Source organism: Aquarana catesbeiana, linkage group LG02, assembly GCF_042186555.1.
Source record: "Aquarana catesbeiana isolate 2022-GZ linkage group LG02, ASM4218655v1, whole genome shotgun sequence".
NCBI classification, from domain to species: Eukaryota; Metazoa; Chordata; class Amphibia; order Anura; family Ranidae; genus Aquarana; species Aquarana catesbeiana.
Window position 1 is genome coordinate 366,370,228 of NC_133325.1, and position 15,436 is coordinate 366,385,663.

General features: G+C 39.5%; 1 protein-coding gene across 4 annotated transcripts in view; it reads left to right on the plus strand.

Moving 5' to 3' along the window:
* The window catches only part of AUTS2 (activator of transcription and developmental regulator AUTS2), a 2,093,484-nt gene that overhangs the window by 437,698 nt on the left and 1,640,350 nt on the right, over positions 1 to 15,436 (plus strand). The window lies entirely within an intron of this gene.

The following is a 15,436-nucleotide window of genomic DNA, read 5'->3' on the forward strand; positions in this document are numbered from 1 at the left end:
CACACTCACCTGTCTGACTGACAGCTGAATGGGTTGGGCTGGAAGTCACTGGTTGTTAGGACGCTGGTGGGAGTCAGCTCCTTAACAAACAGTAGAAAGCGGTGATGATAATATCACAGCTAAATGTTTTGCTTCACACTGCAGCTGGAGATTAATTCAGTTGAATTTGTGTGGCCGTTCACACAAGATTCCCCAAAGGCATTACACAGTGCAGAGGTCTCCCTCATATTATTTGCCCTGCTAGTCAAATGTGCTTAGCCTCGAATGCTAGGCTATATTCTCTGTTGGTGAATGTTGAACGCACATTCAAATGTTTTTAACTTACTTTCCTCTTAGGACGGAATGTTATAGAATGTAACATTCACCCAGCAAAAGGCAACAAGGAAACTATTACACAAATATTACAAGCATTATGGGTATTATTTTTTAAGCTCCCATAAATGTTGAAACATTTGCAAAGTGAATTTATTTTTATAAATAGACCTTTTGATAAATAGGTTTTGAGAATGTCATATTTGACTAAACCGGTCAGGGCAAGGCCATGCACCTGGCGTCATCACGATCTGGATATGTTTTTCATGTTGATATGATTATATAGCACTGTACCTGCCTTTTTCTGTGTAAGTGTAGTTTCTAGTTTTTAATAAAATTGGTATCTGGTTCACATGTGTCACCTTTTGTTCTTTTTTTTTTAAATGGCAAGGGAGATTAGATTCAGAGGAAGTCCTGTCAACCAGCCCTGGGGGTTCTCTTAACCCATAATTACCCCTAATATTACCCCTAATATGAGAACAATCTGATATCTTTGGGTGGTTTTGCATTTGACCTACTATCAAGCTGTGTGTCCTAAAGTGTGCCAGGGAGCTTCCATCCATGTAAGTTATGATCTTTCTATTAATTTAATAGGTCAATGGTAAGCTTCCATATATTCATTTCTAGTGATGGTTTATCACACTGGTGGAGGATGCACTGATTTATTTGATTTCTCAATGAAGAATGGGATCATCACATAAACTTTGAGTTACAAGTGGATATTTTTTTACTTTTATACGTTTTGTATTCTTTTTAATGTTAAATAGCTTTTATGATATTTCACTAATCTTTGCACTATAACTACTTTTCTTAGCGCAGCACAGTATTTTTCATGAAAAATGCAGCATTCCTGCATCTTTCTGCTTCACGCTGGATGGCACCACATGTCATTGCGCAGCATCACAAAGCATCAGGCTGCTGTGCACTGGCATGAATGATGTGTCACTATGGGGTTGTTTTACTAAAACTAGAGAGCAAAATATGGTGCAGCTCTGCATAGAGACCAATCAGCTTCTAGGTTTTTCTGTCAAAGCTTAATTGAACAAAATTAAGTCAGAACCTGATTGGCTACCATGCACAGCTGAACCAGATTTTGCATTCTTTGGCTTTAGTAAATAAACCCTAATGTGACACTATAAATTAAGTTGAAAAACACCTGGCACTGCACTAGCCTGTGTTTTATTGTGCAGGCTAGTGTGAAGCTAGCCTTGAGAGCTCTTTCAGTCAAACCAGTCAGTGAGCTTCCAGTGCATTGCAACACAATGCAGTTGTGCAAAAACTGACCGAATTTTTTGTATTCTATTGCAGCCATAGCACATACAGACCATATCACTAGGTCAGTAGGATGGCAGATGGAAGTTCCTGAAACCTGTAATGTCTTCTTCCTCTTTTGTTCTCTCTCTCTCATTCTCTGTCCCTTTCCTGCATTACCATTCACATTCAAATATGTAAAACAAGTCTGAATCAAATTGGTGTTTACTTAATTTATTAGTACTGAAATTTTTATAACCTCAAGCTTTTTGTGTATGAGAGGCAGCAAAACGGGTGTTCCATCATTACAACAGGGCATGTTCTAGGATCACTAGACCACAGCAATAGCCAGATGAGACATTGACGTAATAAGCAGACATGGTTTACTACCTTTGCACACTGAAAGGTGTTTGTTTTAAACAGACTAATAAGGAACTTATACAATAATTTGGCAAATATGTGGAAGTAACCTCTAAAATGACTTAATAACACAAATATGTGTACACTGAAAATGCACTATTGTTTTCCTTTAAAGCCAATGTTCTAAATAAGAGACAAAGCAATTATATTTTTATTCGCTTTCCAGCAGAGCAAATAGCAAAATTGCTTAACTTCCGAACATTACCACAACTCCTAATATGTGTGTTTGCTTTGTAGAAATTAAAACGCTATGAAATTACCTTGCACTAAGCATGCTTTCTGATTTGAACAAATACTTTAATCAACATGGAATGTTTTCTTCAAAAAGTGCTAAAATTGCAGATTATTCAGGCTACCTATTAACTACCATTTAAACAAGCAAGTACTGTAAGTGGTTGCATCATCACATCAGTCATGGTAATATTGTAAACAGAAATAGATGTTCTAACGCTTCATATGGACAGAGACATTTTCTTACTTTAGTTTTATTTGACAGCTTTATAAAAAAAACATAACATTGTTTAGCTAAATACACTAGTGACCTAGTTCTAATCTGAGGCTCTTTAATAAACGAATGTGTTTTTGTGTAATTATATGAAATGGTTAGACAGTTACATTTGTCTAACTAAACTTTTAGATCAGTCTCTATTCAACAGAGAAATGGCTCTTGAAAACTGAAGCATTTTTCTAACAGAATTCTGCTACAATTCTGCCCTTTTACAGGGCAGTCCCAATTTTGTAAAATAATAATAATGAAAAAACCAAAGTGTATGTGAAAAAAGACCTACTGTGACTTCATTTTACTCCTGAGTTCAAGGTAGATGGTACAAATCAACAGATTAGAACCCAGCAATGGGCTATATTTGTGCCCTATTATGTATGTAAACTGCTTTAGGGTACCCATGAAAATACTTCTGATTGTCAGATTAAACCTAACCATCTTTTCAGTTTAAATATTTTTACTGAGATACTGTCTGCAGTGCCCATCTATTGCTTAAGTGGATGTCATCTTTAGATTATTTCTTGCATATTTTCTAATCTATGTGAAAAGGCTTCATGTACATGGGACGTTTTTACAACATCTCCTGAATGATTTAACTTGACAGATAGTAACCCATGTTTAAAACGTCAATTTTGCCATGTTTACATGCCACGTTTAGCGGCATTTTGCTGCATTTGCATTTAGAAGTGTTTCAAAATAGGCAAAAATGAAAAACACCTGTGAACAAAATGTGGCTAAACGCGTTTAGAAGCGTTTGGAGCTTGAAATGGCTCTAAACTCAGCATCTGAATCAATTTTTTTTGCGTTCCAATAAAAGCCTCTAAACTCTAGACATGTGCATTTGTTTTCGTTTGAATGCATTTTCGTCCGAATTTCAGGTATTTTCATTATCGTTTTAACAAACGATAATGAAAGTGCAGAATAAGAAAACCGAAAGATCCGACATAAACAAATGCTTTATTTTCATTTTCGTTGCGACAACAGTTCGATATAGATAGCTGACAATAACAATCTGTGTCTATCGAACCTGTGGGCGAATGTGCCTAACCTTAACTCTATTATTCCAAGATTATTCTACATAAAGAGAAAAGATTTGACATAGAGAGAAAAGATTTGAAATAGAGAGAAAAGATTCGACATAGAAAGAAAAGATCGCTGCTGGAAATGTGGGTAGGGGAAGTAAAATAAAAATGATGATGATGATGATGAATGTTATTGGCCGATTGTAACCAAAGAGGAGGGGCAGTAAAATAGCTAGAACTAAGTACACATGTGCAGCCAGCTTACTTTCACTTACAATTTGCTAGCAGAGAGAGACACACACACACTGAATCATTTCAGAAGACAGTCAATCTTAGCTGGTCCGTTTGTCAGAGAACCTGAATTATTTAGCAATTAAGCATAAGCACAGCAGCAGAACAAGAGTGAAACAAGCTACAGTTCAACTTAACTTTTTCATAATAATCTGTTGCTATTGTGTTAGTGTTGTGAACTTGATAGTGATACTAGTGTTGTGATAGCCTCAGAGGCTGCCCGTGTTGTGGGGGGGGGTTATTATTATAGATTCTATATTATAATGCCAAATCAATATCTGACACAACGTCAGATGCCGCGCCCACCATTGCACTTGGTGATTGAGAAACAAATGTGAAAGTTGGCTGACTGTTGGGGTAGAGTAGACCATTCAACATGAATACTGAAGATTCGACAAAGCAACAAAAAACATACAAACGTCGAATCTTTGGCTTATGGTGTCTGTCGAAAGTTCTAAGAAGATTCGACGGAGCAGCTAAACTGTACAATGCTGCAATCATACATTTCCGGTCAAATGCATCAGCCCATAGGCTATAGAAAAATTCTAATGTTGGTTGACTAGTAAAACAATTAATAAATATAATTATTACTAGTCATACAACATTAGAATTCTACTACAGCTAGCTTGTAGGCGGAAAATTCGATTGGAAATGTACACGTACAGTTTAGCTGCTCTGTCGAATCTTCTTTGAACATTCGACAGTCACCATAAGCCTTCAATAACAGATTCAACCTTAATTAATTTGGATTTTCGGACGAATGCAATTTTTAACGAAATAAATAAAAACTAATTTCGGGAGTAACTAAATTTACTTTTTGGATGAAAATGAAATTCTGAAACGAAATATTTCAGTGTGCACATGTCTATTAAACTCAACTGCCTAGAAACGACTATAAACGACCCTGTGTACATGTACTGATAAGATAACATAGAGGTGAGTTCAGGAGCAGTTGAAAAAATGCCCAACTGCTTCTAAACGTCCGTTTACCAGCAGCAGTGTACATGAGACCTTAAATTGGTACTCATCACCTACCATGTAATTTTTTGCCCCTCTTACCTGTAGTGTCACATTCTCTTCAAAACACACACTTACTCGCACAGCAAATCCAGCCTTGTCCCGCTGCAATCTGTGACTTACACCGGGTCCTGTGCTGCCATTTTTATTCTTTTCAGCTGGCTGCCTTTTCTGAGTGCAGATGGCAAGCTACTAGTTTTGCCCATTTTCAGACCTGCCCCCTGTGTGACCATTAATGCAGCCTCATGGGAGATATGATCTTAATATCCCAGGAGGTGTCAGGATCAGGTACTGCCATTGACCAGAATGGTGGAAAAAGAGGGGGCAAAAAATGAATAAAGGAGAAGTGAAGATGGCTTAGGCTGGCTATACACTGATCATTTTTTTTTGCTGACTATACACTGGACAAATCTCCCTGATAGACAATTGTGTTTTGACGGTGGCTTTCAAAATATCAAAATAGCGGCCGCATCTGATTGGATGCAGCCATTGTCTAGCCAACTATTTTCTTTCTGGCTTCTTTGATCTTTTTTTTAATTGAAGTCTGTCCAGTGAGAGGAGGCTGACAAGGCCACTGAGAAAGCAAATTTCTGTTCATCAGGACCTGGCTAAAATTCACATACTCATCACTCAGCATCAGAGACCAGCTGCATTGATGTTGTAGCACTGATAATGTTTTGAAATTTTGGAGATAAATGGCTCCTGTTATTTTTAGAAATTTTAAGGAAACCACCTTAAAGGATAAGTTCACCTTTTTTAACATATTCAGGGTATAACATGTAACATGTTAAAGATTGACTTGGCCCCTGCTCCTCCAATCCCCAGTTCTGACAGCTAGCGGGAGATCTCCCCCCCCCTGCTAGCTGTCACAATCTGCAACAAACGTCGCAGTGCGAGGCTCCACCCTCCTGGCCATGTCATCCATTCACAGTGCTCTGCGAATGGGAAAACAACAAGGTCCGACAGCCTTTGTGGATGTTGGCTTGTAGTTCTCATTAAACTACCAGAATGCTGTTGAGCGCTGTGGTAGTTCATTCATGCTTCCTGTCACAGTGTGACTGCCTGGCCATATCGAAGGTATGGCCAGACAGATACAGAGACAATCTGCAGGACAATAGCATTACACCCACAATCTTCTGATCATGGGTGCAATGCTTTACAGGTTCATTACAAAAATAAAAATGCATATTTTTTTCACATGCAAAAATTGTGCATTTATTATTTTTTTTGGAAAGGTGAACTTTTTCTTTAATTTCTTACAGAATTCAAGTTCCTCTTGTACTGGTGGGAAGAGGGTGTATACATGGTACACACTACCTGTCCACTAGCAGGGAAGGAAAATATACATATTGGGGCACACATTTAGCTCACTTCCTGTGAACAGGGAGGGAGTGATAATCAGGAACCAGCAATATTTATAACTACTGTTTAATTGAGCCACTAAACTGTATTACATAGACTTATATCCCTGGTGGTCAACATTTGCCATTCCATTGTATGTGCCTTTGAGCCAACACTCTAAACTTCTCTGTCAAGTACAGCTGGATCCAACCCTGGAATGTGATTGGCTGAAATAACTGTAATGAGAGTCAGAAAAATTTTGCAGTTCTGAGGCCTCCAAGTATTGTAACATCATCAGAGTCAGTCATTATACTAGTTATCAGGACCTCAAATGTAGTTCCTCACATTACCAAAGGACCACACATAGAGTTTGATTTAATAAAGTCAAATAGACTGTTCACTTTGCAAGTAAAGTTGTACTTTGCAAGATAACTTTCCCCAGAGCTTAGTCAATGAGTTGAAGCTTTGCTAACTTCCATGATCCAATCACATACAGGCAAAAGTGTGTTTTTTTCTATTTTTGTTGCACAGGACTGGGTATTCTTTGCAAAGTGAAACTTCACCACATTCACTAAGCTCTCAAGAAAATTACCCTGCAATGTGAACAGCCTATTTGCCTTTACTAAATCAGTCCCAATGTATTCAGCATATGCCATGTTATCAGAGACAGTAGAATAGCTCTGATAGATTATCGGAGACTGAGCACATGAAACACTTTGAAAACTGTTGGCATGCAGCTGTAGACAGCGCATGATGGGGTATTTTACATGAGACTGCCAGAGATCACAACCTTTACAATCCCTTTACTTATCTATGCTTTGACATTTTTGCTTCCTAGAGCCTTAAAGATTACCCACTTTTCATAGTACCTACAACTATACCAATAATAAATTAAAGGAAAACAGAAAAGAGCATGGTCGGTACAGAAAAAGTAAGAAGGTGTGGAAGAATTAAACTAAACCAAATAATTTATTTAGCAAAAGCTAGTCTAATGCGTATTTTTCTATTGCTTGCCTATTTTCTGATGATGACAATGGCGGTACAGCAATACAGTGTAGCAGCTCTGGCAGGGAAGATTCTGCAGTACTGTGCACTCCTAAGGGGCTACACTTTCTCTGATGTTCTCATTAGTGCAGGACCCGGAGAAAGTGGACATATTCCCAGGGGTCACACAGCAGCTGTTTAGCAAGGTTAACGATGGTACATCACCTGCTGCTGGTCATAATTGCTTACACTGTGAATAGTTTTCCACTGTATAGCCTCCAAGTGGAAAACCTCTCCGCATGATAATTGAACTTTTATAACAACTTTACAACTCATTGAATTTTTTTGCACAAACTAAATTGAAAACTGTATCCTTCTCTTTTTCTATTTCTCTCATTGGAAAACTGTCACCATTGGCCCTGTTCATTTTTTCTTCTGTTCACTTTAAATTTGAGATCCAGGCAATTAGCTATTGTACGCAACACAAATTCTTCACAATAGCTATTTTACTAACACAATTTGACATGTTGTAGAGGCAGTCCATTTACAGAACCAATATTTCAGAAACCCCACCAAGTTGGTAACCTCACTGTAATCAACTGCTATCATTGTTTCACACAAATAGAGCCGTCTTTTGGTGGTATTTAATCACTGCTGTTTTTTTATTTTTTTGCAAAATAAATGAAAAAAGACAGAAAAAAATTTGTTTTCTTTGTTTTACAAATAAATAATCTTTCTTCATGAATTTAGGCCAAAATGTATTCTGCTACATTTCTTTGGTGAAAATAACCCAAATCTGTGTATATTTTTATGTTGGTCTGTAATATAGTTATAGAGTCCACAAACTATACAGTATATCTGAAAATTGATCAATTCTGACACTAACAGCCTCATTTTTTGAGGCCTGAAAATGCCAGGACAGTACAAATATCCCCAAAATGACCCATTTTTGGAAAGTAGACAGTCCAAGGTATTTAGTAAGGCACTCGGCAGGTTTTTTTACATTTTTTATCACAATTTTTTGGAAATTGAAGAATTTAAAACATTTTTCTTTTCACAATTTTAAATTATTTTTTCCATACTGTCACCAGTGTAGTACAGCATCATCATATAACTGGCGAGGCAGTGATCAGGGACACTGACTGGTGATGTAAAAAAAAATAACAATAATATTTTTTTCAATTTATTTAATATTTTTTTAATTTTTAATTTACTTTTTTTTTCTTTTTTTTTACATACAGTGACCAGAGAAATACAGTATTACCACAGTTACACTGTACTACTCTGGAGAGGTGATCCAATTTTTTTTTTCACATGCAATGATTGCTTATAATGTGCATTTTGCAGTTATAGGCAGCCCTTTTTTCTGAATGGAAACTACTCATTCAATGTTTACTACTGTGGTTAGCTATGATTGGCCATAGCTAATAACTTGGTACAGATGGGCTGTGATTGACCCTGTCTGGTCAATCACAGAGCTCATCACAATAGTACACAATGAAAGGCATGTAATAAAGCTTTTCATTGTGTACAACTGTCATGTGATCTGCTGTGATTGTCCACAGCGATCAGATGGCACTGTGATCGGGCTGGTACAGTGATCTATCATCTGCCGTGTCTGGTGAATGCAGCGGGTAACAGATCGTGCCACAGCGCGCCCTGTGGGGCATGTGCGAGGTGTGATCCTGCGAGGATGTCATATGATGTCCTACCAGTGCTCCCACCCAGCCGTCATTTTACAATAGGCCAGGTGGGAAAGGTTTAACCACTTACCGACCAGCCACCGTACTTATACGGTGGCTTGTCAGCTCCCATGTACGAACCGACGTACCCGTACTTCGGTCTGTGCATGTGAGATTACATGCACGCGCTCGCGGGTTGCTGTATACAGAGGCAGAATGGGGATCTGCCATTGTAAACCAGGCGGATCACCGTTCTGACAGGGGACATCTAAGAGATCTGCTGTTCCCAGTGATCGGGAATAGCTATCTCTGTCATATCCCAGGCAGCCCATCCCCCTACAGTTAGAACACGCTGAGGGAACACATTTAATTCCTTGATCGCTCCCTAGTCTTAACCCCTTCCCTGCCAGTGTCATTTATACATTGATCATTGCATTTTTATAGCACTGATCAATGTAATAATGTCACTGGTCCCCAAAAAGTGTCATTTGGGGTCAGATTTGTCCACCACAATGTCGCAGTCCTGCTAAAAATCCCAGATCGCTGCCATTTGTATTTGTTTGGATATGTATTATAGCAGGAAGTGAAAAAAAATATATATATTTTTTAAATTGTCGGTCCTTTTTTGTTTATAGCACAAAAAATAAAAACCTCAGAGGTGATCAAATACCACCAAAAGAAAGCTCTATTTGTGGACAAAAAGGACATAAATTTTGTTTGGGTACAGTGTCACATGACCGTGCAATTGTTAGTTAAAGCGGCGCAGTGCCTTATCGCAAGAAATGGCCTGGTCATTAAGGGGGTAAATCCTTATGGTCCTTAAGTGGGTAAAAGTATGGCATGGTCATCAAACTGCCTCTGTTTGTAATGGTACAATGAAGGGGAAGCAACACCAGGAGCCTGTGCTCCTCTCTTATAACCAGATTCAAGCTATAACTGTGTTAGGCTATTACCCTGTGCTCCTCTCTTATAACTATTGTGAGAACTAGCATCAAACGGTAGAGCTTTAAAGGACACTACCACTCACTTTCTTCTTTTTTTTCTTGCCCAATTTTATTAAATGAAAGTTGCAAATGTCAAAATCAACTTTCCCTCACAGAGGGTTTTCAGCCATTTTTTCTCCCGCAATAAACACATGCAACCTCCTGATTTATACATACAACACTGCCATTCTGGCCTTCCACTTCAAGCTCTCTTCTGTCCCCTAAACACTGTTTTCTCACCAGCACTGTGGAGAGACCTTAAAGACCTCCTGTGGTGCGTGTGGAGCCCAGAACCATGGTCAAGTCACTACTAAAAGAGCACACCACATGCTTGGCTTGCAGCCTTGACACAGTCCTGCAATGTAAAATTGACATTTAGAAATTTAAAAAAGTAAAAAACAAAAAACAAAAACAGGCATCATGTGGTTGTGCTGGCCTGCTAGCTGCTGCTTCATTACCACCAGTGTGAAATAGTCCTTAGAGAGCTTCTACATCTTTAATTGTTTATATCACCAGTGCCATCATGAATGAGAGTGAAGATAAATCTAAAATTTTGAGTTGCCACAAGAAAAGGAACAGAAGAGAAATCTTCCAGTGAGGGCACCTATTATAATGACAACTGTCCAAGATAGGATTTCCATCATGTTGGAAAGCTATCCTCCCATCTCTTGTTGAGTCTCCAGGACAGGAAGTGAATGAAAATCTCCCTTATGAGACACAGATGGGAAAAAAATGGATAGTGGTTTTAACCTGTTCCTACTATCCAAAATACTTTCAAAAATACTTTACATAAGACTGTAATTGGGCACACATCTTTTCATTACGGAATAGTGAGGAAGGTAAGCAGCAGTACAAACGTGTAAGATGAAATGTAGGTCAAGAATAGGTAGAGAGATAAAATCAGGGCCATACCGAAAAAGAATAATTGAAGGAAATAAGCAATGTTTTTATGCACAACTTTTACAGACTACTAAAAAGAGAAGAAAATGGGTTCGATTTTCTAAATTACATCGGGTCTTCCAACTCCTTACTAACACCCCCTGCACCCTCTTTCACTTCCACTTCTCTTGTTGAATTCAGTCATAACTTCAGAGCTTCATCTTGAATGGGACATAGCTTTCCTTGAGCAATACTCAAAGGAGCGTTTAGTCCCAAGGGGTTTGAGATGGAATATCTACCCACAACAAGGTGAACCTGACCTGGAATCCTGGTTTCGTTTCTTTAATGAAGCGGGTATTTCCCTACTAGGGTTTCTAATTGAAAGGAAACGCCTGAGGAAAATAACCTTGGACACAGAAATCAGAGAGATCAGGGACAAACTCCTCCCACTGAAACAATCAGCTGAATACAATTCACTTTCTACTAATTTGAAAGACCATTTAGAGAAGGAAGAACGTGAGCAAAGGACTAAAAAACAAAAAAAGTATACAAGGGATATCAATGATTATAAGAATGGGTGTGTGTTCAGCTGGCAGGACACTAATCCACCAGCCTTGGTCCCTGAGACGGGACAAGCACCCATTAACAACTCTAGGTCAATCCCTTCTAATTCACAACCATCATTGAACAGGAGGGAGCCTCCTACTCAAGGGGTTCACCATCCTCCTACTAGACCCCTCGTACCCACACCCCATCGGAACAATTCATCTTCCAACTATGGGGGAAGAGGAAGGAGCAATAAAGGTAGAGGAGTTAGAAATCAGAGACCACACTATGACCACCCTAGACAGGATTCATCCCCTTGGAGAAGAGTTAATGATTATAATGACCGTTATGATTATTACCAAGATTATCAATATCCCCAAAGAACCCCGATTCACACACGAAATAGGTTTTCGCCCCTTAGAGAGAGAAGACAAAATGAGGATCAGGGTTCTAGATATCCCTATTCAGACAGGGATGAGAGCTTTTATATCAGATCACCCTTCAGCTATAATCAAAATATACCAGGACCACCCATGAGGAAGGATTTTCACAGGGAAACAGAAAGCCACGCAAGAAATCCAAATCCGGGCGCGGCTCCAGAGGGGGGTGGCGCGCCAGGAAAAAGAAAACGGGTTTAGTCGATAGTGGCATCTTTAATTTGAGCAATGTAGAACTAACCAAAACTGAACAATCAGTACTAGATAAAGGGTTAAAATATGTACCCCCTAAAAAATTAAACAAATTCTCAACTTTCATAGATGTACATAAATACATCAGAAAGTTGAATGTCCAGAGATACATTATGTCCAATCCCATTAGACCGAGGACTTTGGATATCACGTCGCATGTAGTGCACTCCGGCCTTGCTAATCCATCGCTGTTTAACCCCCCCTGCCCAGTGGCACCCTCTATCAAGGTCTTCCGAGATCTGGTCCTTAAGGATCTGGATAAGTTACCAAACAAAAGAATATATACTGACCCCAATTTAAAAATCGGGTTAAAGTCCCTTTGTGAACGGAAGAACCTCGTTATCCGCCCGGCAGACAAGGGCGGGGGGATCGTCGTTCTTAACAAAATAGACTACCATGCTGAGATGACTAAAATTCTTAGCGACACTGATACTTACCTTAAACTAACCAAAAATCCTACTTCAGATTTCAAAAAAGTTTTGGTGGATTTAGTAGATACTGGGTCCCAATTGGGAATTCTTGACAAAAAAGAGAAGAGTTTTTTGGTCCCAGTTGCCCCACGGATTCCTGTAATCTATTACTTACCGAAAGTCCATAAGAACGCCACTCAACCTCCCGGCCGACCTATCATTAGCGGTATAAATTCTATTACATCCCGTATTGGGAAATACATCGATTTCTTCCTTCAGCCACTAGTGAAATCTACACCTTCTTATCTTAAGGACACGAAGGATACCATTGCGAAGCTTGACCGTGTTGTCTATAGCGAGGACCTGATTTTGGCTACAGCCGATGTCAAGGCACTGTATACTTGCATACCCCACGATTTAGGGTTTGAAGCAGTTAATTCTTTTCTCTCCAGGAACAACACCATTCCGGGTACCCAGAAGAGGTTCATCATGAACTTACTGTGTTTTGCCACCAAACACAATTACTTTTGGTACAACGGTGACTATTACCTTCAAAAGAAGGGGGTAGCGATGGGGGCTAAATTTGCCCCCAGCCTGGCAAATATATTCATGGCCAAATGGGAGGAGGATGTCGTCTATGCCCTAGACCCACCGCAATTGGTGTTGTGGGCTAGGTACATCGACGACATCCTCCTCCTATGGAAGGGCAATATGCAATCTCTGGATGAATTTATTTGTACCCTAAATAACAACCAAATCGGGATAGAGTTGACTTATGAAGCCAGCCAGTCAACCATCCATTTTCTCGATTTAGAAATCTCGGTGGTCGATCACCATCTTTCCACCAAGACTTTCTTTAAGGTTACGGATCGGAATGGATACATTCCGACTGACAGCTGCCACCATGCAGCGTGGCTAAAGTCTATTCCCCGTAGTCAGATGTTGCGAATCAGACGTAACTGCTCGCAGCTTTCTGACTACTATGATCAAGCTGCCATCTTAAAGTCGAGATTTGTGAGTAAGGGATACGATGCATCTGAGATAGATAAAGTGATTCATAATATTTCCTTAACTGATAGGAACTCTCTCATTTCTGAACAGTCGAAACCTACTGTAGAAAATAAACACAAATGGTCTTTCATTACGAACTTTTCCATACAGCATAGGCAGATCAAGGATATCTTCCACAGGCACTGGAAGGTTTTAAAAAATGATACTGTCCTTGGACCAGCTCTCCCTGAACAAGCAGGTGTAATTTATAGAGGGGCCTTGCCCCTAAGGGGACAGATAGCTCCTAATGTTACAGACCCCCCTTCAGTTCCCTCTTTTTTTCATGATATGAAGGGTTTTTTCCCTTGCCGGAGATGTAAAGTGTGTAAGCACAATTCACTTAGGTCTCGGAAGATCGACACTTTTGGATCAACCACCACAGGTAGAGAATATTCTGTGAAACACTTTGTCACCTGTTCGACAAGATATATCGTATACCTCATTACCTGCCCTTGCGGGAAGCAGTACGTAGGGCGGACGATCCGTACCTTCGCTGTAAGGGTTAATGAACATATTAAGTTTATAAAAAAGGGATGTCCAAACCACAGTGTACCTAAGCACTACCTGTTACATCATAATCGCGACCCCACTGGCACTAAATTTCAAATAATTGATAGGTTTTCCCCACATTGGAGAGGCGAATCGTGTATACGAGGAGTATCGAGGCTCGAGACTTTTTGGATACACCAGCTTAGATGTTTCACGCCACATGGCTTAAATGTGGAATGGGACATCAACTCATTCATTAACCAATCTTAGTCCTAGAACCCTCCCTCTCCCCCTCCCTCCCCTCCCCCCCCCCCGAGTTTTCGGTTCTAAAATAGTTCTTCACTATTTTTGTCCCCAATACATTTACTCTAAATGCAACATTGACTAACTTAACTTACTCGATGATGTATTTGAGCGTTTGATACAGCTCTTAACGTTTAGGTGGCCTAGATCTCTGGCCTTATTAGTATAAATTTCTGCTCATCAAAAGGTCCTGTGGTATATATTTTTTGCCGATTTTTTCAGTCCTGTATTATTTTTATATTTTTTTTATAGTTAACTATCTGGTGCTTATTTGCACTATTTTATTTTAGTGTATTTATTTGTGTTTTAACAATAGTGATTCCATCATATATATAGGTTAATCTGACCGTTTGTCCCCTCTCTGGGACAGCTGTCTTGTATTTAACTTTTTTAGATACTTAAATGGATATTATTCTTTTCTCGTTTTTGTATTATTATTAATCAGACTCTATTCTGATTATATGCTATTTCCAGTTTTTTGGCACAGCTATGATGCATACCGACTTCCGGATTAAACATTACATTTTTTAATGAGATAGTTAATTTATGTCAATTAAGTTTACATTTGGTCCGGTTTATGGGACTTCTAATTTTCCTATACGGTTTCCGACCCATGGGGCTCCCTCTTCCGGAAGTTCCGTTTGGAACGCACGTTGCGCTCCAACAGCCTCTGTGGTTTCCGTTTCCCAGGTGGACGCAATGATGTATACGTGGGGTTACGCTTAGACGTCACCACGTGGTGTTGGTCACGTCTGCGTCGTCCAATATGACGGTTTGCATTGGACGACCAGGAGAGGAGGGCGTCCCTTCACCGTATGAGCGCGCACTCTGATACGACACCTACATCGAGGCTTGGTCGTGTGGAGGTTGTTTCACCTCCTAGCACCCCATTGGCTAACTCACTGAACACGTGTTCCTGAATGGAACGCACGCCATTAACCCAGGAAGTCAGTATGTAACAGCTGTTTAGGAGTAATTAATCAACTATATGTATAAAAGCGTGGTGTTGGCAGGTTGGCACATACCCCAGCAGAAGTCTTTTCAGACGAAACGCGTCGGGTCTTTTTGCTGTACCCAGCCATCTTCACCACGCTTACCTTGTTACCTTTTTTATTTGAATCGATTCTAATTTTTAATTAAGATTTTTTACGGATTGTTTTGTTGATCATGATTGATCTAATAAATGCCCATTGAGAAACCAATTTTTCCGGATTTACACTATGTGGAGGTTCTCTGTCGTTGTTTCCTTTATGGTCCATGTATGC